Genomic DNA, 27,713 nt, shown 5'->3' with positions numbered 1-27,713 from the left:
AAGGGATCCAGTTTCAGCTTTCTACATATGGCTAACCAGTTTTCCCAGCACCATTTATTAAATAGGGAATTCTTTCCCCGTTTCTTGTTTTTGTCAGGATTGTCAAAGATCAGGTGGTTGTAGACGTGTGGTGTTATTTCTGAGGTCTCTGTTCTGTTCCATTGGTCTCTCTCTCTATTTTGGTATCAGTACCATGCTGTTTTGGTTACTGTAGCCTTGTAGTATAGTTTGAAGTCAGGTAGCATGATGCCTGCAACTTATTCTTTTTGCTTAGGATTGTCTTGGCAATGCAGGCTCTTTTTTGGTTTCATATGAACTTTAGTTTTTTTTCCAATTCTGTGAAGAAAGTCATTGGTAGCCTGATGGGGATGGCATTGAATCTATAAATTACCTTGAGCAGTACGGACATTTTCATGATATTGATTCTTCCTATCCACGAGCATGGAATGTTTTTCCATTTGTTTGTGTCCTCTTTTATTTCACTGAGCGGTGGTTTGTTGTTCTTCTTGAAGAGGTCCTTCACATTCCTTGTAATTTGGATTCCTAGGTATTTTGTTCTCTTTGTAGCAATTGTGAATGGGAGTTCACTCATGATTTGGCTCTCTAGTTGTCTGTTATTGGTATATAGGAATGCTTGTGATTTTTGCACATTGATTTTGTATCCTGAGACTTTGCTGAAGTTGCTTATCAGCTTAAGGAGATTTTGGGCTGAGACGATGGGGTTTTCTAGATATACAATCATGTCATCTACAAACAGGGACAATTTGACTTCCTCATTTCCTAATTGAATACCCTTTATTTCTCTCTCTTGCCTGATTGCCCTGACCAGAACTTCCAACACTATGTTGAATAGGAGTGGTGAGAGAGGGCATCCCTGTCTTGTGCAGGTTTTCAAAGGGAATGCTTCCAGTTTCTGCCCATTCTGTATGTTATTGGCTGTGGGTCTGTCATAAATAGCTCTTATTATTTTGAGATATGTTCCATCAATACCTAACTTATTGAGAATTTTTAGCAGGAAGGGCTGTTGAATTTTGTTGAAGGCCTTTTCTGCATCTATTGAGATAATAATAAGTTTTTTTGTTGTTGGTTCTGTTTATGTGATAGATTACGTTTATTGATTTACGTATGTTGAACCAGCCTTGCATGTCAGAGATGAAGCGAATTTGATCATGGTGGATAAGCTTTTTGATGTGCTGCTGGATTCAGTTTGCCAGTATTTTATGAGGATTTTTGCTTTGATATCCATCAGGGATATTGGTCTAAAATTCTCTTTTTTGTTGTTGTGTCTCTGCCAGGCTTTGCTATCAGGATGATGTTGGCCTCATAAAATCAGTTAGGGAGGATTCACTTTTTTTCTATTGACTGGAATAGTTTCAGAAGAGATGGTACCAGCTCCTCTTTTTACTTCTGGTAGAATTTGGCTGTGAGTCCTTCTGGTCCTGGACTTTTTTTGGTTGGTAGGCTATTAATTATTGCCTCAATTTCAGAGCCTGTTATTGGTCTACTCAGAGATTCAGCTTCTTCCTGGTTTAGTCTTGGGAGGGTGTCTGTGTCCAGGAATTTATCCATTTCTTCTAGATTTTCTAGTTTATTTGTGTAAAGGTGTGTACAGTATTCTCTGATGGTAGTTTGTATTTCTGTGGGATCGGTGGTGATATCCCCTTTATCATTTTTTATTGCCTCTGATTCTTCTTTTATTCTTTATTAGTCTTGCTGGGGGTCTATCAATTGTGTTGATCTTTTCAAAAAACCAGCTCCTAGATTCATTGATTTTTTTGAAGGGTTTTTTGTGTCTCTATCTCTTTCAGTTCTGCTCTGATCTTAGTTATTTCTTGCCTTCTGCTAACTTTTGAATTTGTTTGCTCTTGCTTTTCTAGTTATTTTAATTGTGATGTTAGGGTGTCGATTTTAGATCTTTCCTGCTTTCTGTTGTGGGCATTTAGTACTATAAATTTCCCTCTACACACTGCTTTAAATGTGTCCCAGAGATTCTGGTATGTTGTATCTTTGTTCTCATTGGTTTCAAAGAACATCTTTATTTCTGCCTTCATTTCATTAGGTACCCAGTAGTCATTCAGGAGCAGGTTGTTCAGTTTCCATGTAGTTGAGCGGTTTTGAGTGAATTTCTTAATCTTGAGTTCTAGTTTGCTTGCACTGTGGTCTGAGAGACAATTTGTTGTGATTTCTGTTTTCTTTTTCTTTTTTGTTGCATTTGCTGTGGAGTGCTTTACTTCCAATTATGTAGTCAAATTTAGAGTAAGTGCAATGTGGTGCTGAGAAGAATGTATATTCTGTTGATTTGGAGTGGAGAGTTCTGTAGATGTCTACTATGTCTACTAGGTCTGCTTGTTGCAGAGCTGAGTTCAGTTCTAGGATATCTTTGTTAACCTTCTGTCTCATTGATCTAATGTTGGTCTTTACAATTTGGCCTGTTTTTGCAGTGGCTGGTACTGGTTGTTTCTTTCCATGTTTAGTGCTTCCTTCAGGAGCCCTTGTAAGGCAGGCCTAGTGGTGACAAAATCTCTCAGCCTTTGCTTGTCTCTAAAGGATTTTATTTCTCTTTGACTTATGAAGCTTAGTTTGGCTGGATATGAAATTCTGGGTTGAAAATTCTTTTCTTTCAGAACATTGAATATTGGCTCCCACTCTCTTCTGGCTTGTAGGGTTTCTGCAGAGAGATCTACTGTTAGTCTGATGGGCTTCCCTTTGTGAGTAACTCGACCTTTCTCTCTGGCTGCCCTTAACACTTTTTCCTTGATTTCAACCTTGGTGAATCTGACAATTATGTGTCTTGGGGTTGCTTTTCTTGAGGAGTATCTTTGTGGTGTTGTCTGTATTTCCTGAATTTGAATGTTGGCCTCCCTTGCTAGGTTGGAGAAGTTCTCCTGGATAATATCCTGAAGAGTGTTTTCCAACTTGGTTCCGTTCTCCCTGTCACTTTTAGGTATACCAATCAAATGTAGATTTGGTCTTTTCACATAGTCCCATATTTCTTGGAGGCTTTGTTTGTTTCTTTTTACTCTTTTTTTCTCTAACCTTGTTTTCTTGCTTTATTTCATTAATTTGATCTTCAATCACTGATACCCTTTCTTCCACTTGATCGAATCGGCTATTGAAGCTTGTGTATGCTTCACGAAGTTCTCGTGGCACGGTTTTCAGCTCCATCAGGTCATTTAAGGTCTTCTCTACACTGTTTATTCTAGTTAGCCATTTGTCTAGTCTTTTTTCAAGGTTTTTAGCTACCTTGTGATGGGTTAAAACATGCTCCTTTAGCTCGGAGAAGTTTGTTATTACCAACCTTCTGAAGCCTACTTCTGTCAACTCATCAAAGTCATTCTCCATCCAGCTTTGTTCTGTTGCTGGTGAGGAGCTGCGATCATTTGGAGAAGAAGAGGCACTCTGATTTTTAGAATTTTCAGCTTTTCTGCTCTGATTTCTCCTCATGTTTGTGGTTTTATCTACCTTTGGTGTTTGATGTTGGTGACCTACAGATGGGGTTTTGGTGTAGATTACCTTTTTGTTGATGTTGATGCTATTCCTTTCTGTTTGTTAGTTTTCCTTCTAACAGTCAGGTCCCTCAGCTGCAGGTCTGTTGGAGTTTGCTGGAGTTCCACTCCAGACCCTGTTTGCCTGAGTTCCACTCCAGACCCTGTTTGCCTGAGTATCACCAGTGGAGGCTGCAGAACAGCAAATATTGCAGAACAGCAAATATTGCTGCCTGATTCTTCCTCTCAAAGCTTCATCCCAGAGGGGCAGCCGCCTATATGAGGTGTCTTTCAGCCCCTACTGGGAGATGTCTCCCAGTTAGGCTACACAGGGTTCAGGGACCCACTTGAGGTGGCAGTCTGCCCATTCTCAGAGCTCAAACGCCATGCTGGGAGAATCACTGCTCTCTTTAGAGCTGTCAGAAAGGGACATTTAGGTCTGCAGAAGTTGTCTGCTGCCTTTTGTTCAGCTATGCCCTGCCCACAGAGGTGGAGTTTAGAGGCAGTAGGCCTTGTTGAGCTGTGGTGGGCCCCACCCAGTTCGAGCTTCTAGGCCACTTTGTTTACCTACTCAAGTCTCAGCAATGGCAGACGCCCCTCCCCCAGCCAGGCTGCCATCTCTCAGGTCGATCTCAGACTGCTGCGCTAGCAGTGAGCAAGGCTCCATGGGTGTGGGAGCTACCAAATCAGGCACAAGAGAGAATCACCTTGTCTGCCAGTTGCTAAAACCTTGGGAAAAGCACAGTATTTGGGCAGGAGTGTCCTGTTTTTCCAGGTAGTCTGTCATGGCTTCCCTTGGCTAGCAAAAGGAAATACCCTGACCCTTTGCACTTACCTGGTTAGGTGATGCCCTGCCCTGCTTTGGCTTGCCCCCCATGGGCTGCACCCACCATCCAACCAGTCCCAGTGAGATGAACCAGGTACCTCAGTTGGAAATGCAGACATCACCCATCTTCTGCGTTGATTATGCTGGGAGCTGCAGACCGGAGCTGTTCCTGTTTGGGCATCTTGGAATGTCTCCCGTTTTAACCATTTTTTAAATTTTATTTTTAAATTTTTACAGGTACATAGTAGGTATGTAAACATATGGGGTACATGAGATATTTTGATACAGGCATACAATACACAATAATTACATCAGGGTAAATGGGATATCCATCACCTCAAACATTTATCATTTTTTTGTGTTTTAAACATTCAAATTATACTATTTTAGTTATTTTAAATGTATAATGAATTATTATTGACTGTAGTCATGCTGTTGTGCTATCAAATACTAGATCTTATTCATTCTATCAAACTACATTTCTGTACACATTAACCATCCCCATTTCCCCCTCCTACCCCTACTGCCGTACCCAACCTCTGGTAACCAATATTCTACTCCCTATCTTCATAAGTTCAATTGTATTAATTTGTAGCTCCTACAAATGAATGAGAATATGTGAAGTTTGTCTTTCAGTGCCTGGCTTCATTTCACTGAACATAATGACCTCCAGTTCCATCAATGTTGCAAATGACATGATCTCATTCTTTTTGTGGCTGAATAGTACTCCATTGTGTGTAAGTACTGCATTTCCTTTATCCATTTGTCTGTTGATGGATGCTTAGGTTCCTTCCAAATCTTGGCTATATGAATAATGCTGCATTAAACATGGGAGTGCAGATATCTCTTTGACATACTGATTTCATTTCCTTTGGCTAAATACCCAGTAGTGGAATTGCTGGAAGACAAAGTTCCCTTTACTCTTCTTTCTCCTTTCCTCAAGTAGAAGGAGTCGCTCTCCATGGCCACCATACTTGGGAATGTGCTGGGTCACACATGAAGCCAGCACAGCCCTGGATCTCATCCAAGGTCCACAGTGAGAACAGCCTAAGTACCACTGATGTTTGTTCAAGGCTCAAGGGCTCTTTAGTCAGCAGATGTTGACTCCTCCTAGGACTGGGTCATTTCCTTCAAGGCATCGGGTTCCCTTCTGGCCCAGGGTGTGCCTGGAAATGTCAACCAGAGCTCGGGCCTGGAATGGGGGTCTCAGGACTCTGCCTGGTGTCCTAGTCTACTGTGGCTGAGCTGGTATCCAGGTTACAAGATAAAGTCTTTACTCTCCTTTCTCCTCTCTTCAAGCAGAAGGAAGGGGTCTCTCCTAGAGCTGTAAGCTGCACTGCCTGAGGCTGGGAGACAGGTGGTGCAAACATTCCCTTGGCCACCTCAGCTGGTGTCTAACCAGCTGAGCACCACAGCAGGACTTGCCCAGGAATTGTAGTCTTTGTGGTCTAGACAACCTTAAGTTTATTTAGGGCCCCAGAGCCTTTTAGCCTGTGGCGGTGGGGCTAACCAGAACTCAGATTCCAGCTGCTGGGATGGGTGGTGCCCCTCTGGCTAGGACTGTTCTAAATGTTTCCTCTGTGGACACCAGCTGAATTCTGCCCTGTGTTGCTTTCCACTGTGACAGGGCAGCACTGAGTTCCAACAAAAGTTCCATGATCACTGTGCCTTCTCTTCCCCAAGCACACACATTTTCTCTCTGCACCAGGTGGCCACTGTCAAGGGATCGGGAAGGGTGATGTCAGGGATTCAAGACTGTCTTTCCCACCCTCTTCAGTGCCTCTTTCCTTGATATGATGTTAAAACCAGGTACTGTGATTGCTCACCTGATTTTTAGTGCAAATGAAGGTGTTTTCTTATGTGGATAGTTTTTCCATTGGTGTTCTTGTGGGGAAGGGGGGAACTGTTGCTGGAGGCTTCTATTTGGCCATCTTGCTCTGCCTCCACCCCCATTGTAACCATTTTAAGTGTACAGTTCAGTGGTATTAAGTACATTCACATTGTTGTGCAACCATCACCACCATCCATCTCTGAAACTCCTTTGATCTTGCAAAACTGAAACTTCGCATCCACTAAACAACTACTCCCTACCTCACTACTCTCACCTCCCTCCGCCAACCTCTGGCAACCACCATTCTAGTTTCTGTCTGTGAATTTGACTACTTAAATAAATGGAATCATACAATATTTGCCTTTTTGTAACTGGCTTATTTCACTTCAAATAATGTCCCCAAGGTTGTAGCATGGGTCAGAATTTCCTTCTTTTTTTAAGGCTGAATAATATTCTATGATATATACACATTTTGTTTATCCACTCATCCATCAATAAGCTTCCAGGTTGCTTCTACTTTTTGGCTATTGTGAATAAAGCTGCTGTGAACATAGGTGAACAAATGTCTCTTCAAGGCCCTGCTTTCAATTCTTCTGTGTATTTATCCAGAAGTGGAATTCTGAATCATATGGTAATTCTAGTTTTAGTTTTTGAGGAACTGCCATATTCTTTTCCACAATGGCTGTAACATTTTACATTTCTACCAGCATTGCCCAAGGGTTCCAATTTCTCTACATCCTCATCAACACTTACTATTTTCTTTTTTGTAGTGGCCATTCTAATGGATGTGAGGTGGTATCTCATTGTGGTTTTGATTTGCATTTCCCTAATGGTTAGTGATGTGAAGTATCTTTTCATAGACTTGTTGGCATTTGTATATCTTCACTGGAGAAATGTCTAAGTCTTTGCTCATTTTTTCATTAGGTTTTTTGTTGTTGAGGTGTAGGAGTTGTTTATATATTCTGCATCTGGCGTATTTTTAAAAAGGTATTATTTATTTGTAATTGTCTCACTACTAGAATTGCAGCTGTTTAAGGTTGGAGGTATTTGCTTGTTTTGTTCATGACTGTAAGCATAGTACTAGGCATACGATAAATGCTTACTATATTTGGTGAGTGAATGATGAAATAAAGGTACTGTGGTGCAATATAAGCATAAGAGTTGGTTAAGAATACTGTGAAAAAAAAGCCAGGCATGGTGGCTCATGCCTGTAATCTTAGTACTTTGGGAGGCTAAGGTGGGAGGACTGCTTGAACCCAGGAGTTCCAGGCCAGCCTGAACAACATAGTGAGCCCTCATCTCTTAAAAAAAGTATCTGAGTGTATTAGTGTGTTCTCAAACTGCTATAAAGAAATACCCGAGACTAGGTAATTTATAAAGAAAAGAGGTTTAATTGGCTCATGGTTCTGCAGGCTATACAGGAAGCATGGTGGCATCTGCTTCTGGGGAGGCCCCAGGAAACTTACAGTCATGATGGATGGCAAAGGGGAAGTGGGCACTTCTTACATGGCCAGAGCAGAAGGAAGAGAGAAAAAGGGGGGAGGTGATACACATTTTTAAACAATCATCTCTTGAAATCTCACTCACTATACAGTACCAAGGGGGATGGTACTAAACCATTCATGAGAACTCCACCTCCATGATCCAATCGCCTCCTACCAGACCTCACCTCCAACACTGGGGATCACAATTCAACATGAAATTTGGGTGGAGACACAGATCCAAACCATATCACTGGGCATGGTGGCGCATGCCTGTTGTCCCAAGTCCTAGCTACTCGGGAGACTGAGGTGGGAGGATCGCTTGAGCCCAGAAGGCTGAGGCTGTAGAGTGCTATAATTGTGCCACTTACACCAGCCTGGGTGACAGGGTGAGACTGTGGCTAAAAAAATAAAAACATTTAAAAAGACTATTGTGGAAAAAAAATCACTTTCTTTCTTCTTGGTATATGAATTGAAATATTTTCTTGAAAATTGCAAGAAAAGCCCAGGAAAAAATTGCTGGAAAAAAATTGGTAATACTTGGCTACAATTGGTTATTGGCTACAAATGTCTATGACCACAATTTCCTAGGGCCTATAAGAAATGCATGCTTACAGCACCCGTATATGCAATTTAAGAGGTTCATAGCCATACTGTTTATAATTGTCCCAACATGGAAATAGCCCAAGTGTCTATCAATAGTAGAATGGGTAAACAATTGGGGTGTGTTCAAACAGTGGAATCCTACATAGCTATCAAAACAAAACAAGTGCCGTTTCACACCACAACAGGTATGCTTCTTTTTTTTTTTTTTTTTTTTTTTTGAGACGGAGTCTTGCTGTGTCTCCCAGGCTGGAGTGCAGTGGCGTGATCTCAGCTCACTGCAAGCTCCGCCTCCCAGGTTCACGCCATTCTCCCGCCTCAGCCTCCCAAGTAGCTGAGACTACAGGCGCCCGCCACCACGCCCGGCTAGTTTTTTGTATTTTTAGTAGAGACGGGGTTTCACCATGTTAGCCAGGATGGTCTCGATCTCCTGACCTCGTGATCCACCCGCCTCGGCCTCCCAAAGTGCTGGGATTACAGGCTTGAGCCACCGCGCCCGGCCCAGGTATGCTTCTTAAAGACAACATTGAACAAGAGGTTAGGCACCTAATAATACACATTGCAAAATTCCACTCATAAAATCCGAAAACAGACAACATTTAGATACGCTGTCCAGGTGTGCATAATGAGGACATAAAACTATTTTTAAAAGGCAGAGGAAATGAACACCAGGATGCTGAGGATAGTGGTGACTGCAAGGGTGGAGAGAGGGTGTTATGACTAGGAAGGGGGATGAAGTGTGCGAAAGAGCAGGAGGCCTCAAGGGGTTTCTTTTCATGCAGGTTCATGCTCCTTGTACTTTTCAGCACATTAGTTAGATTTCATAATCACAAAGACAAACAATATAACATAAAATCCACTTTCGTTTCACTTCAAGCACACAGGACTTTCTGGAAATGCAAGCTGCCCTGTTGGCAAAGAACATGGGCTGAATGATGAGGAAGTCATGGAGGCAGGCTGTGGCTGACCTGACTTGGGATTAGGAGAGCAAACAAATTTCAAGTACCAACAATGGAGGGAATAGGTGCCAGAACCCAGGAGTGGGGAGAGAGAGGGTTGAGGACAGTGAAATGTAGAGGATACCAGATCACGTTTGTCTTCTCTCACCTCCTCTCTGGGAGTCTCCCTCCAGCCCTTGTTTCTTGTAAAGCCTTTGAGTGACTCCTCTACAGACTGTCTTTTGGCTAGTGTGGTCTTCATTGTGGGCATTTCCTTCAGGCTCTGTGCTCAAAGATGAGCTAATTTGCTAAGCAAACTTGTGCTGTGGTATTAGTAAGGCCGGCCAGGTGGCCCCTGTCTCTTCTAGCCACAGATTTGTATTGTAACAGGAGACTATGGAGACTGAATATTGTGCTGCAAAAGAGCAATTCTCAGGTGGAAATTCATGCCTTTGGCAGGCTGGCAGGAAAGATATTAAGGAGCTACTCTTTTTTTAATTTTTAAAAAAAATTTTTAGCAGAGTCTTAAATGCATCTGTCTTAGTCCATTTGTGTTGCTATAAAGGAATGCCTGAGGGTGGGTAATTTACAAGAAAAAGTGGTTTATTTGGTTCATGGTTCCGCAGGCTGTACAAGAAGCATGGCACCAATGTCTGCTTCTGGTGAGGGCCTCAGGCTGCTTCCACTCACGGTGGAAGTGGAAGGGGAGGAGATGTGTGCAGGGTCATGTGGTCAGAGGAAAAACAAGAGAGAGGAGAGAGAGTGAGAGAGTAAGAGCGAGGGGTGTCAGGCTCTCAACAAACAGCTTTCATGGGAACTAATAGGGCAAGAACTTACTCATCACCTCAAGGATGGCATGAAGCCATTCAAGAGGGATCTGCCCCAAAGACCCCCCACTAGTCTCCACCTCCAACACTGGAGATCAAATTTTAACATGAAGTTTTGAGAACATCCAAATTATAACACCATCTTATTCCTCAAGGCCTACCTGTATATAAACCTAACCCTTACCTAAAACCCTAAGACTAACATTTAAGGGCCTTTTCAGAGAAAGCAGAGACAAAGAAAAAGTAGTAGCCACATGGAAACAGAGACTCTATGATGATTCAGAAATTAGCAATGCCAGCTACTGTTCATGGACTGAATGGAGCTATGTGCTAGTGCTGTGAAGCAGCATCCCAGTCAACAATCCCACAATATAGGTGGTGGCATCCTCATTTTATATGTGATGAAACTGAGACTTAGAATGCATAGTTATTCATTCCCTAGGACCGGGTGTGGTAGCTCATGCCTGTAATCCCAGCCAAGGCGGATGGATCACTTGAGGTCAGGAGTTCGATACCAGCCTGGCCAACATGGTGAAACCCTGTGTCTACTAAAAATACAAAAATTAGCTGGGCATGGTGGTGTGAGCCTGTAATCTCAGCTATTCAGGAGGCTGAGGCAGGAGAATCACTTGAACCTGGGAGGCAGGGGTTGCAGTGAACCAGGATCACACCACTGCATTCCAGCCTGGGTGACAGCGTAAGACTCTGTCTCAAACAAACAAACAAATTGGATAGCTGTTCATTCCTGATCATACAGCGAGTGATGGCAAAGACAGGATTCATGTTGCAATGGTCAGCAAACTACAGACTATGGGCCAAATTTGCCTAGTTTTGTACAACCCTTGAGCTAATAATAGTTTTTCTGATTTAAATTTTTAATTTTTTTGTTTAAAAAAGCCAAAAAGCAATAAATAAATAATAAATAGAAAAGAAAGACAGAAAAAGAAAAAAATTATGCAACAGAGACTGTATGCAGAGTATGTAGATTACAAAGCCTGAAAATATTTACTATCTGGCCCTTTTCTAAAATCCAGTTGCCAATCTGCTATCTGCCCTTTATCAGGGAGGGAGGCCTAGCCTATGAACATTTACCATTTCACCTTCCTTCATTCATTCTAACTCTCAGATCTCTAGTTCCAAATATTCCCAACAGATTTGATGCTCTTTTGATCCCACCGACAGTACACAAGTATGTTGACAATGGACTTTCTCCAGAGAGCCCTGAGGGGACTTCCATGACTTCACTGAGGATGAAGGCTATGGAGTCTCCAGGTTTGGCTTTCCTCTGTTCTAAATGACTTTCAGAGTTCATGGAAAATTTTCACGTGCCAGAGACTTCTGGAAGCCTAATTGCTTAAGAAGAGAGTAGTTTGTAAAATTAGTCTTATGACTTGAGTGTCATATTTTTGGCTAAACAAGTTAACCAGGCAGGCATTTAAATAATGCCCTGTTCCTCCAGGATCATGTTTCTAGGAATGCCAACTCCTCATTCCTGGAATTTGAAGTCAAAGGGAATGGTCTCTAGGGGCATAGTTGTAGTTTACTCGAAGGAGGGACGAACAAGGACACATTCTTGGACCTTGATCTAAGCAAATGAGTATTCATTAGGGAACAGATTAGCACCAGTGAGAAGTGACGGCAGAGGTAACAGGGAGCGCCACCAGAGAAACTGATGGCTGACCTCACGGCATAGCATGGGGGTCAATGGCCCTACACATCCCAGGGGCACCTGAGGGACAAAATCACACAAATCACGGATACCTTCCATGAACTAGGGGCACCAAGAAAAAGGATTAATTTATGTTTTATATACTCCTTGATAAGGCAAAGTTAAAACAAAAATACATTAGTAGTTCTCAGTTGAAGTCCAGCTTAAATTATGAATTAATTATGCATTATGCATGTGGGAATTGAAAAGGACACGATAGAATGGAAGGCTGGTGAGGGCACTGAAATGAATAAGGAAATGGAGAAGAACAGAGGTGTCAAGTAATTTGATCAAGATCACAAATTTAGTTATAGACAAAGCCATAGTTGTCTTGACTTTCAGGTTAGCATTGTTCATTCCCCAAACCCCATCATATCAAGGGTCAGCAAACTATGCCCTATGGGCCAAATCCAGCCTGCTGCCTGATTTGTAAATAAAGTTTTCTTGAAATCCAGCTACATCCATTAATATACTATTGCCTATGGCTGCTTTTGTGTTAAAGTGGCATAGTTAAGCAGTTGGGAGAGATTGTATGGCCCACAAAGCCTAAAATAGCTACTCTCTGCCTCTTTACAGAAAATGTTGTCGATCCTTGCCCTACACTGTTAGATCTAGATTTTGGACACTTTCTCTACTTACTTCTTATTTCTGTTTTCTCATCTATAAAATGAAACTAATAATACCTGTAATTGTTTTAAGAATTCATTTGGGAAATTATGTAAAATGCCTCGTCGCTTTTGGCATATAGCTGAGGCTCAAAGAATGATGCAAGTGACGGAAACTAAATTTGACCCTTAAAGAGAGGAACTCGTTGGGTTGTGTAGCTGGGAATAATATCCCATCATCATAAATGTGGGCTTAGTTTGAGGCTGTAATCTGAGTGCAACTGTCTCATCAGTCTTATAAACTTTCTCAAATTTGCTCTGAATGGAAGGATAGTCCAGGGTTTGGTGAATTCTGCCTCACCATAAACAGAGGACCAAAAAGGGAACCTGACCCTCCGAGATCAGAACTGGGAGATGAGGCCATTAGGATTCATTCACTTTCCCATTCATTCTCTCTCCCTCTGCCACTCCCTGGCTTCACTTTGTAGACGCTTCACCTCACGGTGGAGAATGTGGCCACAGAAGTCCAGATTTGCATCCTCCCGGTGTTGCAACTTGGCTGGGAAGGAAAGTTCTCTTTTTCTCCCATCTTTTAAATATCGGTCCCACAAATGTACTTTAATTAGTTCAATTTGGGTCATGTCATGGTTCTGCCCTTTATTCAATCTCTGATGGCTAACCATCTACCAAAATTTGTACTGTCTTTTCCACATTAGAGGGGTCTTTCTGGGAAGCAGAAAGTCAGGCAAGGACTACATTTCTCAGCTGCCCTTGCATCTAGATGAGGCCATTTAGCTAGTTCTTATCAAAGCAATACAAATGAAATTCATATGTATTACTTCTGGCTCATGGAGATTATGAAACAGATGGTCTTTCACCCTCATGTTTCCCTTCCACCAGCTGGAAATTAATGTGCAAAGACAGCATGGAAATGCACGGAAGGCGCTGCTAGGCAGCTGATCACTGAATGAATGACTATGTGGAACAAAGCCCTCTTCCTCCCCAATCCGACCTTAATAGCTTTGAACTCTCTATGTGAGCAAGAAATAAACTTTTATTGAGTTTGAGCCCTTATGCTTTGTGGATGATTTGTTATAGCAATTAACCTACCCTAACTAAAACAAATACTCTGAAAGGACAGGTACTCTCATGCCCATTCTTATGACTGGGCAATAGAAGATAGGCAGAGTCTGTTAGGAGAAGAAAGGGGAGAGAAAAAATGTGTTGGGAATGCAACAGATGAACAAGGAAATAACTACTATAATTTGCAGCAATTCGTAACTATTTATTTTGTAGGTTTTTTTTTTTTTTTTTTTACTGTAAATAAGATACTAGTAGGCTGGGTGTGGTGGGCCACACCTGTAATCCCAGCAGTTTGGAAGGCTGAGGCGGGTAGATCACTTGAGGTAAGGAGTTTGAGACCAGCCTGGCCAATATGGTGAAAACCCATCTCTACTAAAAATACAAAAATTAGCTGGGCATGGTGATGGATGTCTGTAATCCCAGCTGCTCAGGAGGCTGAGGCAGGGAGAACTGCTTGAACCTGGGAGGCACAGGTTGCAGTGAACCGAGATCATGCCACTTCGCTCCGGCCTGGGTGACAGAGTGAGACTCTCTTAAAAACAAAAAAGCTACTAATAATATTCCATCATCATAAATGAGGGCTTAATTTGAACCTGTAATCTGAATGAAAATTGTCTCATCAGCCTTATAAACTTTCTCAAGTTCCCTCCTCATGGAAGGATAGCCCAGGGTTTGGTGAATTCTGCCTCACCATAATCAGAGGACTTGCTACACGGGCTCAGGAAGCGATGCTGAGAGTGCTGACTGCCGTGTGCCAGTGGCGATCCTTCTGGTGGTGGTGGTGATGGTGGTGGTTGGGGAAAGGGGAATTGTTGACAGCTTTGAATAGGACTCTGGGGACCCCAAACATCCTGAGGCCTCTCCTCTTTCTCAGCTATGTATTCCACAGCCAGGATTAGGGGCTCTGAAGACCCCAAGAGCATTCAGAGGGTATTCTGACATCAGCAGGTGTATTGAAATTCAGTTCTGACACTAATCACCTGGAGTTAACATCAGACTCCACAGGTTTTGAGGGCATGGTTTCTAAAAAGACTGCCCCTCCTTCAGTACCAAGGCTGCCTGCACTACTGACCAGTGAACTACAAATCTTGGGGCTTCCCACAATACCCTCGATTTAAGCAATTTGCTAGAAAGACTTGCAAAGCTCAGAAAAGTGCTGTGTTTATGATTCTAGTTTTATTATCTAGGGTACATATCAGGACCAGCCAAAGGAAGACACACATAAGTAAGGTCTGGGAGGGCCCTGATTGCAGAGCTTCCATGTCCTGTCCCCATGGAGCCAGGGGACGGCACCCTCCAACACATCAATGTGTTCATTAGCCAGCAAGCTCCACTGAGCATTGATGTCCAGTGTCCAGATTTTTTTTTTTTTTTTGAGACAGAGTCTTGCTCTATCACCCAGCCTGGAGTGCAGTGGCGTGATCTCGGCTCACTGCAAGTTCTGCCTCCTAGGTTCATGCCATTCTCCTGCCTCAGCTTCCTGAGTAGCTGACACTACAGGCACTCACCACCACGCCCAGCTAATTTTTTGTATTTTTAGTAGAGATGGGGTTTCACTGTGTTAGCCAGGATGGTCTCGATCTCCTGACCTCGTGATCTGACCACGTTGGCCTCCCAAAGTGCTGGGATTATGGGTGTGAACCACTGCACCTGGCCACAGTGTCCAGAGTCTTTACTGGGGTTTCATTATGTAGGCATGATTGAGTGAATCATGGGCCATGGGATTAAACTCAACCTCTAACCCTCCCCTTCTCTCCAGAAACTGGGCTGGTTCATAGCTCCAACCTTCTAATCACATAGTTGGTCTTTCTGAGACCATATCTCACCCTGAGCTACCTCATCTTTTACACTCAGGTATGATACAAGAGACGTGTGAATAACAGACACTCCTATTACCTGGGAAATTCCAGGAACTGAAAGTCTCCCTCCCAGAAGCCAGGGACAAAGGCCAGTCAAATGCTTGATTATACAACAGATGGGCTGTCCGTACAAAGGTTTTTGGTGGTCTAATTAGAGTTGGGTAATTAGAGTCTTTTTGATTTCCATTTAATGGAATGAATTAATACCAAGAAATGAAACTGGTAGTCATAATGAGAACATTACTTTTGGAAAATCATAAATACTATTAACACACTGTTGTCTATCAGAGAGCAGGGTATTCCAGTGAAACTAGAACAGATTCCCCTATATCCCTCTTTCATGGTAACATGTGAACAGAGTGTAGCTTTCCATTTAAATAGGCATACCATTTGGGCACCTTGGTTTTCACAGTGGAATGTGAACTCTACCACTCACCTATGTAGTTTTGTACACACACACACAAACACACACATACACACCCCTGTGGTCTAAGAATACACTACAAGGAATCACTGCTAACACTACTGAGTGCTTATCATGTGCCAGACATTGTGTTAAAAGCTTCACATACATTATGTAATTTATTCCTTTAATCCACAAACCTACAAAATAAGCATTATAATCATCCCATTTTATAGATACATAATAGTCTTAAGTCACACAGCTCAGAGGTGGAGGAATCTGGATTAAAAGCCAGAATCGGACCCCCTTAACCATTAGAACCCCTTCTTGCATAGAGCTCAGCTGAAAATCAATGAGATTTGTGGGAGAGAATTTAAGGAATGTGGTATCTATTTAGTCGACTACATAGTCTATGTGCTATTCTTAATTTGCACCACAGACCTCAAAAACTACCTGCACTAATGTTTTAATGTTGTTGCCTGACTTTTATGATGCTGGATGCAAGAAACAGCCTGAATTCTTCTGAATTCTTAGTGAAGCTGGTGGGAAAGATATTGAATGATGCGTCAGACAGTTGTGCCCTATAGCTGCCTGAGGTGGAGATTTCTTTGAGTTTCACACAAGGCACAATCTTCTGTCTCCTGAAGAACTGCTATAAATCTGCATCTGAGGTATTGTTTTTACCAGCTGCTGTGTTGCCCCCAATTTTTAATATGAGTTTGTGCTGAAATCGAGCAATTATAGTGACTCCCATGACTAGTACATTTGCTTTTCTTTGCTTAATCCAGGTTTATCTGTTTTTATTCTCATTTTATTGAAATGCTGTTTTTGGTATGTTACTTAAACCCTCAAGTTCTTTTAGACTAGAGTAAAAACAAATATTCTAGCTATTTGGCAGTAATATAAAATCCTATGAATGACCAAATTTTATTTTGGTAGAATACAACAAAATAGACTCAACATTAAAAGTATACTGAGCTTATAGCCTTTGTGTAATCTTTATCCAATTAGTCAAATGACGTCTGGGAATCTTTACAGATTTTCAGGATACCATGATTAACAGCAATCATCAGTATCCTATGGAAGTATAGAAAGGCCAATTAAAGCTTTTTGGTTGATAATGATAATAATGTTGATGATCATAAAAGTGGTGAATATTTGGACATCCATTCATTCAAGAAAGATTAACGAGTGCTTTCTTTGTACCAGATGAATGATGTTCATGTTCTTTCTGGGAGAATGTTGTGGGTTGAACTGTGTCCTCACAAAATTTATATGTTGAAGTCCTAACCCCCAGTATCTCAGAAGGTGACCTTATTTGAAGACAGGGTCTTTAGAAGTAATTAAATAAAAATGAGTTCATTAGGGTAGGCTCTAATCCAGTAAGACTGGTATCCTTATACACCAGGGAAATTTGGACACAGACACAGAAAAAAGATGATCCGAAGAGACACAAGGAGAATATGGACACATGCAAACCAGGGAGAGAGGCCTGGAACAGACCCTTCCTTCACAGCCCTCGGAAGAAACCAACCCTATTGATGTATTAATTTTGGACCTCTAGCCTCCAGCACTGTGAGATAATAAAATTCTGTTATTTGGGCCACACAGTCTATGGTACTTTGTTATGGCAGCCCCAGCAAACCAATACAGGGCATGCAGACAATAAGCAAACAAACAGAATTACAAACAATTTATTTTTAAAAGGATGGTGATAAATGCGCTGGAGAACAAGAAGGCAGGCTGAGGGGAGAAAGGGCAGGTTAGGGATCACTGGTAATGTGACATTTCACAGGACTGGAAGAAGCGAAGGTGCAGATCAAGCAGATAGTGAGGGAAAGGGTGTTTCAGGCAGGCAGGAAAACATCGAGTGTCCCAGAGGGGAGAGCATGCTTGTTGTGTTCAAGGAACCACAAGAAGGCCAGGTGCAGAGGCTCACACCTGCAATCCCAGCACTTTTCAAGGGCCAAGGCAGGAGTATCACTTGAGCCCAGGAGGTCAAGACGAGCCTGGGCAACATAGCAAAACCCCATATCTACAAAAAAAAAAACCATTGTTTTTTAAAATTAGCCAGGCATGGTGGTACACACCTGTAGTCCCTGCTACTCAGAAGGCTGAGATAAGGAGGGTCGCTTGAGTCCAGGAGGCAGAGGTTGCAGTGAGCCATGATCACACCACTGTACTCCTATCTAGCTGACAGAGGGAGACCCTGTCAAAAACAACAACAACAACAACAACACCACCACCACAAGGAGACCAGCAAGGCTGCCATAGAGAGAGCCAGGGCAGGCTCAGGGTGGACAGGTGGGGACTAGAGTGCCTAAGTGAATATAGGCTTTGCAAAACTAGATTTTCCTCCAAATGAGAAGGGGGATTCTGGAGGGTTTTGAATAGAGGACTAAGTTAATGCTTTAAAAACTCCTATTTAGCTACTGTGAAAAGAATAAATTGAAGGGGCAAGACAACAAGATGGGTGCTGGGGGAGGTGAGAAGTGGCCACTATCGAATGATGAATTGGATGTGAGGGATGAAAGGGAGAGTCACCAAGGATGACCACAAGGATCAGATTGGAGATGGAGTGGAGAGGTAAAGACTGTATATTGGTGTGAGCAGCTGGGAGGATGAGGGCATTTTTGCTCAGTGGAGAAGGCAGGGGGCAGGTGGCTGTGAGGGAGGGGAGGTGCAGGGAATCAGAAGCCTGACGTTGGACATATTAAGTTGCAGAAACCTTTTAGGCATCCAGGTGGAAATGTCAAATGGCCAGTTGGATTTAGGAGTCTGCATGGGGTGGGGCATGTGACGGTGGGGCATGTGACCAAGGGTAGTGCCTGGAATCTTGGCACCCCTAGATTTCAGACATGCCACACACACAATCTTGCCCTGTTATTATGAACAATCTTGGCAGCCCTCAGGTATTGCTTCAGGAGCTCTACTGCCTACGGGAGAATGAAGCTTTTCACAGATTACTGGGCCCCACAAGCTTGAAGACTCTTGGCCTGGATTCTAGCTAGTGAACCCTGGGCAGGCTGGTTAACTCTCCAAAAGTCATTTCCTCATTTCTGCAGTGGAGCTAATGTCTTCCTTGCCATGTTACAGGGTTCATTCATTCATTTGTTCATTCAACAGATATTTATTAAGTGTTTACTTTGCACCAGTCTTAATACTGGGACCTGAATATAAAGACATGAGGCTTACAATCCAGTGGGAAAAACAGACATACAGCAAATAAACCAAAAAAGGTATAATTGAAACTGATAAGTGTAGTAATGAGATTAAACAAGAAGTAGGAACAAGGACCAACATGGAGGGCAGGCCTGTGTCCGTTGGGTGCTAGGCTGAATTCTTTTTTTTTTCTTTTTCTTTTTCTTTCTTTTTTTTTTTTTTTTAATTATACTTTAAGTTCTAGGGTACATGTGCACAATGTGCAGGTTTGTTACATAGGTATACATGGGCCATGTTGGTTTGCTGCACTCATCAACTCATCATTTACATGAGGTATTTATCTTAATGCTATTCCTCCCTCAGCCCCCCATTCCCCTACAGTGCCCAGTGTGTGATGTTCCCCGCCCTGTGTCCATGTGTTCACGTTATTCAGCTCCCACCTACGAGTGAGAACATGCAGTGTTTGGTTTTCTGTCCTTGTGATAGTTTGCTTAGATTGATGGTTTCCAGCTTCATCCATGTCCCTGCAAAGGACATGAACTCATCCTTTTTTATGGCTGCATAGTATTCCATGGTATATATGTGCCACATTTTCTTAATCCAGTCTATCATTGATGAACATTTGGGTTGGTTCCAAGTCTTTGCTATTGTGAATAGTGCTGTAATAAACATACGTGTGCAGGTGTCTTTATAGTAGCATGATTTATAATCCTTTGGGTATATGCCCAGTAATTGTATTGCTGGGTCAAATGGTATTTCTAGTTCTAGATCCTTGAGGAATCACCACACTGTCTTCCACAATGGTGGAACTAATTTAAACTCCCTCCAACAGTGTAAAAGTGTTCCTATTTCTCCACATCCTCTCCAGCACCTGTTGTTTCCTGACTTTTTAATGATCACCATTCTAACTGGCATGAGATGGTATCTCCTTGTGGTTTTGATTTGCATCTCTCTGATGACCAGTGAGGATGAACATTTTTTCTTGTGTCTGTTGGCTGCACAAATGTCTTCTTTTGAGAAGTGTCTGTTCATATCCTTTGCCCACTTTTTGATGGGGTTGTTTTTTTCTTGTAAATGTGTTTGAGTTCTTTGTAAATTCTGGATATTAGCCCTTTGACAGATGGGTAGATTGCAAAGATTTTTTCCCATTCTGTAGGTTGCCTGTGCACTCTGATGATAGTTTCTTTTGCTAGGCAGAAGCTCTTTAGTTTAATTAGATCCCATTTGTCTATTTTGGCTTTTGTTGCCATTGCTTTTGGTATTTTAGTCATGAAGTCTTTGCCCATGTGCTAGGCTGAATTCTAAGACAGCCGCCAAGAGCTGGTTCCCTCCACCCACTTCCTGCCCTGTAGAATCCCTTCGCCTTGAATGTGGGCAGGGCCTATGAATATGATGGGATAGTCACCCTTGATTAGGTTACATTATATAAGAGTCTGTCTTATTGGATTGGTGCCATATTGTTGTGAGTTGCCTTTGAAGGGAGCTGTGTGGCAAAAAGCCAAGCATGGCCTCCAGGAGCTGACAGCCGGCAAGGAACAGGAACCTTAGTCACACAACCAGAAGGAAATGGATTCCACCAACACCCAAGGAAACTTGGAAGTGGATCCCTTCCCCACTGAGCCTCCAGATGATGATACAACCAGTTGAGATCCTAGAAGAAGACCCAGATAACATGTGACATATACTTCTAACTGCAGAAATTGTAAGGTAATAAATCTGTGGTGTTGGCCAGGCACAGTGGCTCACACCTATAATCCCAACACTTTGGGAGGCCTAGGAGGGCAGATCACGAGGTCAGGAGTTCAAGACCAGCCTGGCCAACGTGGTGAAACGCCGTCTCTACTAAAGGTACAAAAAATTAGCTGAGCATGGTGGTGTGAGCCTGTAATCCCAGTTACTCAGGAGGTTGAGGCAGGAGAATCGCTTGAACCCAGGAGGCAGAGGTTGCAGTGAGCTGAGATTGCACCATTGCATTTTAGCCTGGGTGACGGGGTGAGACTCGGTCTCAAAAAAAAAAAAAAAAATTTGTGGTGTTTCAGCTGCTAAGTTTACAGTCTCTGGTTATGTACCATAGAAAATGAATATATATAGGGTGGTCAAAAAAGGTCTCTCTGAGAATGTGACTTGTAAACTAAGACCTGAGGGTGAGGAATCAACCAAGGGAAGAGTGACAAGACAGACAGTGACAAGGCAAAGGACTCTGAGGTGGGGAAGAAGTGAAGGAGTTCAAGAACAGAAAAGTGACCAGTCCAGCTAGAGCCCAGCAGGTGAGGCAGGGAGAGAAGAATAAGAGGAAGGTAATGTGGATAAACTTTTAACCTTTTACAAGCACAGGATACTGCTCTCTTACTCAAGTTCAAAGCCACATCTGTGAATGTGGTATCAGATAAGCTACTATAAGAAAGGGACTCCAAAACAAAGTGGCTTAAGTAAGAGAGAAGCTTGCTTTTATGCCATGCAATGGGGCAGAGGAATGTGAGAGGTTTAGAGCTGGTGTGGCTGGTTGCTGGTTGGATAGATGTGCAACTTTCAGAACGTGGCTTTTTTTTTTTTTTTTTTTTTTTTTCTGGGCCTGAGGTAGCTCCTTCAGTTGTTCCAATTTTCCAGCCAGTGGGAGGGGAAAAGTAAGAGTGGAAGGCTTGGTATTTCTGTGTTAAAACAACAACAACAACAACAACCAAAAACACTGTGATTTGGAAGTTGTGCTCATCAATTCTGTTCTCAATGCGCTGGCCAGAGCCCAGTCCTGTGACCACACCTACTGCCAAGGAGTCCCGGGTGGGTGTCTCTAGCTCGCCCTTGAGGAGTCCCATGTCTAAGAGTTCCCTGCTAACTCAGAGCTGTGTCTCTAAAATTTAGAATATAGCCTCTGGGGAACAATGAGCAGTCTCTGTTCCAGCCTAACCTTATTTAGCCATAAGGCTGGACACATCTTTAGCTTTCCCCCAAGGCTCCAGGATGGTAGAGGTGACATTCAAAGTGGACTGTCACTTGTTTTCTCTCATCTCTCCAATGATTTCCCAAGAATAGAATAGGAGGAGCAGCCAAATAGTAGGCATGAAGCCTTGTCTCTTTCATTTCCAGCACTGCCCTGGCAAAAAAAATCTCCCTACCTCACCTGCAATCACTCCTCCCTGGTCAGAATGTTTCTGCCATTTGGACTTCATCTTATAGCCTTTGTGCCCATCAGTCCTGGGGGCAGGCAGTTTATGTGTTTGGCATGCCCTGTAACTCTCCAGCATTCTGAACCTTTACTGCAAGTCAGAGGCATTTATTAACACTGCTGCTAATAATAGTGCCTAGCAGGGAAGGACTGGCACAAACATGTAAGAAGCAGCGTTTCCCTTTACTGTGCTTTCATTGTTCACTGGAACATGACAGATGGAGATAAATTCAGACTTGCCTTTTGAGTCCCCTCACTCGGGTTACTGATCCCATTACTAGAAGTTGTGTTTTGCTGGCACCCGTAGAAACATGCAGCAAATAACAGGCTGTAGGGTGTTCTCATGCTCCATTCGTGCAGCCTGAAATGGAAAAGTTCGGTTTCTGAGAAAGCTGCAGGTTCCATCTCTGTAGCCTGAGGTTGTTTTGAAATGAGGTGGCCATAAAGGCTGAGCACAAGCCGAATCTTGCCTGCCCTCTTGCTTGCAAAGTACAAAAAGACAAGCAGAGAAAGCAAAATTACCCGCCTTTGTGTGCCTTTGTGTATCCCTATCTCTCGGTCTTCTACTTTGAAAAATGTCTCTATTTAGAACTGTATAAATTGATATCAGTTGCTAATCTCATTGAAGCAAGGTTTATACCAAAAACTATGCAGGGAGCATCCCATGTATTATTCCTTTTGAAACTCAGTAACTCAGTGCTATGCTGTTATTCCCATCTCATAGAGGAGGAAACCAAGGCAGGGAGAAATTCACGTTATATGTTCAATGTAGCACAGCTGGTAAGGGGCAGAGGCAGAATTTGAATCTGTGTTTTTGTGACTCTAGAACCTGCAGTGGCAACCCCAATATCCTATTGCCTGTTAAGACAGCAGAGGAGAGTTTGCAATTTCCAGTTGCGTCTTTCCACCACGGGCTGGCAGTTACTGGCCATTCCTATTGTGGAAAGCAAAAGGTATTACAGCCTGGGAAACCAGCTGGATTTCATCACAGCAGCTGAAGTCACATTGGCTGACTTCAGGTCAGCTGAAGGTGTAGTCACCCGCCTCCACTTCCACTTTCCCTTCACAACTCTCTGTCACCCCACCTGCCCCAGTCCTGACACACTAGATGGCTGCTTTTCTACCTGGTTAGTTACTGGGTACTGCAGGCCTCTGTTTCTCCAGGCTTCTCCACAAGTGTTTCTACTGCAGGATAGGTTCAACGCAGCTTTCGTTGGCTGGCCTAGGACTTGATATAGTGGGCTGCACACAGAGCTCTGAACCAGGAATTCACAAATAAATTGTTAGGACCTGCCATGGTCTGAATGTGTTCCCTACCCCCTCCCCTCACAAATTCGTATGTTGAAACTTAACTGCCAATGTGATAACATTAAGAGGTAGGGCCTTTAGGAGATGATTAAGTCATGAAGGCGCTGCCGGTTATGAATGGGATGAGTACCCTTATAAAAGGGTTTAAGGGAACTAACTAGATCCCTTTTGTCCTTCTGCCTTCTCTCTCATGAGGACACAGCAATAAGGCACCATGTGAAAGCAGAGAGTAGCCCTTAGCAGACACTGAATGTGTCAGTGCCTTGATCTTGGACTTCCCAGTCTCCACGACTGTGAGAAAATAAATCTCTGTTCTTTGTAAATTACCCAGTCTTAGATATTGTGTTATAGCAGCATAAATGAACTGAGACATTTATTGTTTGATGAGTTTCCCATAGTCCTGCCATAAGAAACTGAATGCAGAAACATGCCTGTGCAAAAGTGATCTGTCGAGAGTAATGTATCATGTTGTGAAGGGAATCGCTCACTGTGAGAACACGGTAGAAATGAAGAACACTAGCCTGGGATTCAAGTGAAGCTGCCCTTTCCTGAGTGCTGATTGTGGGCTGGGCACTGTGCCGGCCTCTTTTGCCTACCTGATTTCATGCAAGCCTCAAAATTGCTCTGTGAGGTAGGCTGCCTTATCAATATTTTACAAATGAGAAAACTGAGGCTAGATATGTTAAATGGCTTTTCAAAGTTTGTTTGACTTGTAAAATGGAGTCTTCAGTTTCCAATGCCAATGTTGTTTTTTCTTTTTTAAGTCAGCTACTAATTTACTTTATAATCTTAGCGGCGGGAGGTGGGGAACCCTTTTGGCCTTATTTTCATATCTTTAAAATGAGAGGATTAGATTAGATCACTGCTTTCTAATTTGTGTTCCAAGAAACTCCTAGTTAGGTGATCACAGCTACAGGCTTTTGAGTTACTCAAACTTGGATTTGGGTTGCAGCTTAATTTTTTTTTTTTTTTTGTAGAGACAGGGTCTTGCTGTGTTTCCCAGGCTAGTCCTGGATTCAAGTGATCCTCCTGCCTCAGCTTCCCAAAGTGCTGGGATTGCAGGAGTGAGCTACCGCCCTGGCCAAGGGTATTCAGCAAATTTACCGAGCACCTATTATGTGTTGGGCATTGTTATAAGCAAAGGTGATAATTGATGATAAAGACTCTGACCTCAGAGAGGCCTTGGCAGGGTTGGAAAGAGATGAACAAGCAAATAAGAAGACAGTATCAATGATAAACCCAACAAAAGAAATAGTCAGAGTGCTGTTAGGGAAAATAAGGAGGGTACTTTAGGGTGGTTATGGAAAGCTTTTTGAGTTAAGGCTTGGAGAAAGGAAGGAGCTAGGTAAAGAACATTTCAGGCAGAGGACATAAGTACAAAGCTCCTGAGGCAGAACAGGGTTTGAGACAGTGGGGAAATGGAAATAAGGCCTGTATCACTGATGACTAGTGACCAATGGGAAGAGTGAACAGAGGAAAGAGGAAATCACACAGAAAATCACAACTCCTATAAGGAGCAATAGCATTAATAATAATTATGAATAATAAACTTGCTAATCAAATTGCTAATAACTTGCTAGACCTGTACCATGCCCTTTATTCACCTTAAGAGTTGGGAAACAGTTACCTTGGGCAAGTTATTGAAATTTGCTAAAACTCAGTTTTGCCTTCTGCTAAGTGATGATAACAATGTACCCCTTTCATGGAGATGAGGAGAAGGTTAAATGAATTTAGCTCCAAATCTGGCTCGGAGTTAGCTCCCTGGGAGGAAGGAGGAGGACAGGCACAGGACTTGGGTCTCATCTCTTGATTCAGCCAATACTTTTCCAAGATGATTTGTTTTCCTCATTGGCCTTTGCAGAAAGTGTTGTCTATTAAAACCTGTTTTAAATCTGGTCAGATTGAAATTCCTTGTCAGACTTCAAGGCTCCATCCAAGTGTACCCTTTGGAGGCCCAAGTGTTTCTGGTAAACAGCACTCACCTGTCCCCAACCCCCTCTGGCACATTCCAGTCCCCACTTAGAGATCCCTGACTTCTTGTCAGGTTCAGGAGGACAACAACTCCCAGATAAAGGCTTAGAAACCAAGGGCAGCAGAGAACGAGAATGAAGACCAAGCATTTCTGAAAAGACCATGGCAATCAGTGGGGACATTTGAGTGGATCCATAGTTAACTTCTCAGGGTCTCACTGGGGATATTAACTTATAGAAGACTGTCTGCTTGAAACTTTCTGTGTCTCTCACTGGGAGCCCAGTTGAAGGTTATATTCTAGGCAGGACTCATGGGATTTAGTACAAGGCCTAGGGGGAGGTTATTTCTGGAGGACGCTGTTGGTTGCCCACCAAGTAGCCATTTTCTTACCCATTCTCAGGCGAGCAGAGTTCATTGCCAATAGAGGCGGAAAACGCAGATTCTCACTTCCACAACCTCCCTTACAGCTATGACAATAGCCATGAGACCCAATATTGGCCATTTAAACCAGAGGAGCGCTCTGCTGGAGAGCTTCTGGGCGAGATATATTCTTTTTCCGTTTTTTTTTTTTTTTTTTTTTTTGAGATGGAGTCTCACTCTGTCGCCCAGACTCGACTGCTGTGGTGTGATCTCAGCTCTCTACAACTTCCACCTCCCAGGTTCAAGCGATTCTCCTGCCTCAGCCTCCTGAGTTACTGGGATTACAGGTATCCGCTACCATGCCCAGCTAATTTTTTTATTTTCAGTAAAGACGGCGTTTCACCATCTTGGCCAGACTGGTCTCAAACTCCTTACCTCGTGATCCACCTGCCTCAGACTCCCAAAGTGCTGGGGTTACAGGTGTGAGCCACTGCGCCCAGCCTGGGCAAGATATATTCTATGTGATAAGGGAAATAGATAAGAGGAAAAGTCGCGACTCCTCCTTCCTAGCATTTTGTAAGTGCATTTGTCAAGACATTATGTATGGAGCCTTAGCAACCATCTTGCAATAGTGAGGGAGAGTCTCTGAGAAGCTCTGATGATATGGTTTGGCTGTGTCCTAACCCAAATCTTATCTCCAATTTTAACAATCCCTACGTGTGGTGAGAGAGACCCAGTGGGAGGTAATTGAATCATGGGAGCAGGTCTTTCTCATGCTGTTCTCATGATAGTGAATAAGTCTCACGAGATCTGGTGGTTTTATAAAGGGAAGCTCTCCTGCACACACTCTCTTGCCTGCTGCCATGTAAGACATGTCCTTGCTCCTCCTTCGCCTTCCATCATGATTGTGAGACCTCCCCACCCAAGTGGAACTGTGAGTCCATTAAACCTCTTTTTTTCCTTTATAAATTACCTAGTGTTGAGTATGTCTTTATTAGCAGAATGAGAATGGACTAATACACCTGATATGGTTGAGCCATTGATCCATCTGTCACTGGACCACTGTTATGTGAAACAAAGAAATCCCTTTAATTTAAGCCCATTATCTCTGGCTACTCAGTTTTGTGCAATTGGAAGCATCCTAACTGATACATCTCTGCTTCTTTTCATCCTTTCTCATTACTCTCCCCTTTGGAAAGAATCAGAGAGCCCTTTTCACCTGTTTAGTGATGTCTACAATTTTTAAAAAAGAAACAAAGCCTTTCATTTCTGGGGTGCTCTTAGGTCCAGTTTGCCCAGGACCCTTCCAGAGCAGCTGTGGTTTATTCCTGTGGTTCTGGTGTAATTTTTAAGAGTACTCAAAAATATTCTTGGATGGATGATAAATTATTTGGTCACATTATTTTCCTTCTCAGAGAGAAAAACTTCAGTGTGGATGTCTCTGGAAGAGAGAGAGAAAAAATACACAGCTTTCAAATTCACAATAAAAGGGTAAATGGCGAACCCCAGGGTTGGGGTGGGGGGCAGTGGGGTAGGCAGAACTGGAGGGAGCACTTGCCATGAAAGAGGTTCACTAGAGTAAGGAGGAGGCCCAGAAAGAGCAAACTTGGAGCTCTAAAGGCAAACTGCATGCACTTCCCAGCTTTTCCAGTGACCCGCCCTGCTTCTAAGAGCATGCAAAGCCTTTGTTGGTGGTTTCTGATCTTTCTCTGCTGCCTCTTCACACAGTCCTAATCCACTTTCTACCAACACCCCTGGGGTGAGTGGAGCCTAAGGCTTAGCCAAGAAGTCTGAAACTCTTCTCTGTGGTTTTTGTCTGAACCCAAACAACTCCCTGTTTCTTTCTGAGCTCTTTCCAAGACCCTCACAGGATTGACAATGGCAACATACAAAGTGGGTAATGTCACTCTCACCCACGCTATTTCAATTCCTTTTTTTCCAGACCTTTCCAGACCCCTCATAACTAGAAGGTGTGTAGAGTGCACCCTGTCTCCACTCCTTCTGTTGTACCTCCCTCCTGTGGGAAGGAAAGCAATTCACAAACCAGGCAGTTTATCCCTGCTGAACAACACGTTGTTAAGTGCATAATTTAGTCTTGAT

The 27,713-nt window shown here is 43.0% G+C and overlaps 1 protein-coding gene across 1 annotated transcript in view; it reads right to left on the bottom strand.

Moving 5' to 3' along the window:
* Positions 1–22,103: 22,103 nt before the first annotated feature.
* Positions 22,104–27,713, bottom strand: part of CRADD (CASP2 and RIPK1 domain containing adaptor with death domain) — a 386,414-nt gene continuing 380,804 nt past the window's right edge. The window contains exons 3-4 of the transcript XR_003121916.1: positions 23,099–23,230; positions 22,104–22,335 (exon numbers count right to left, since the gene is read on the bottom strand). The gene's annotated coding sequence lies outside the window, so the exon portion shown is untranslated. The remainder of the gene's footprint in view (positions 22,336–23,098; positions 23,231–27,713) is intronic.

This window comes from Theropithecus gelada, chromosome 11 (assembly GCF_003255815.1).
Source record: "Theropithecus gelada isolate Dixy chromosome 11, Tgel_1.0, whole genome shotgun sequence".
NCBI lineage: Eukaryota > Metazoa > Chordata > Mammalia > Primates > Cercopithecidae > Theropithecus > Theropithecus gelada.
Note: the sequence above shows the minus strand (reverse complement) of the source record. Positions and strands in the feature narration are given on the sequence as shown.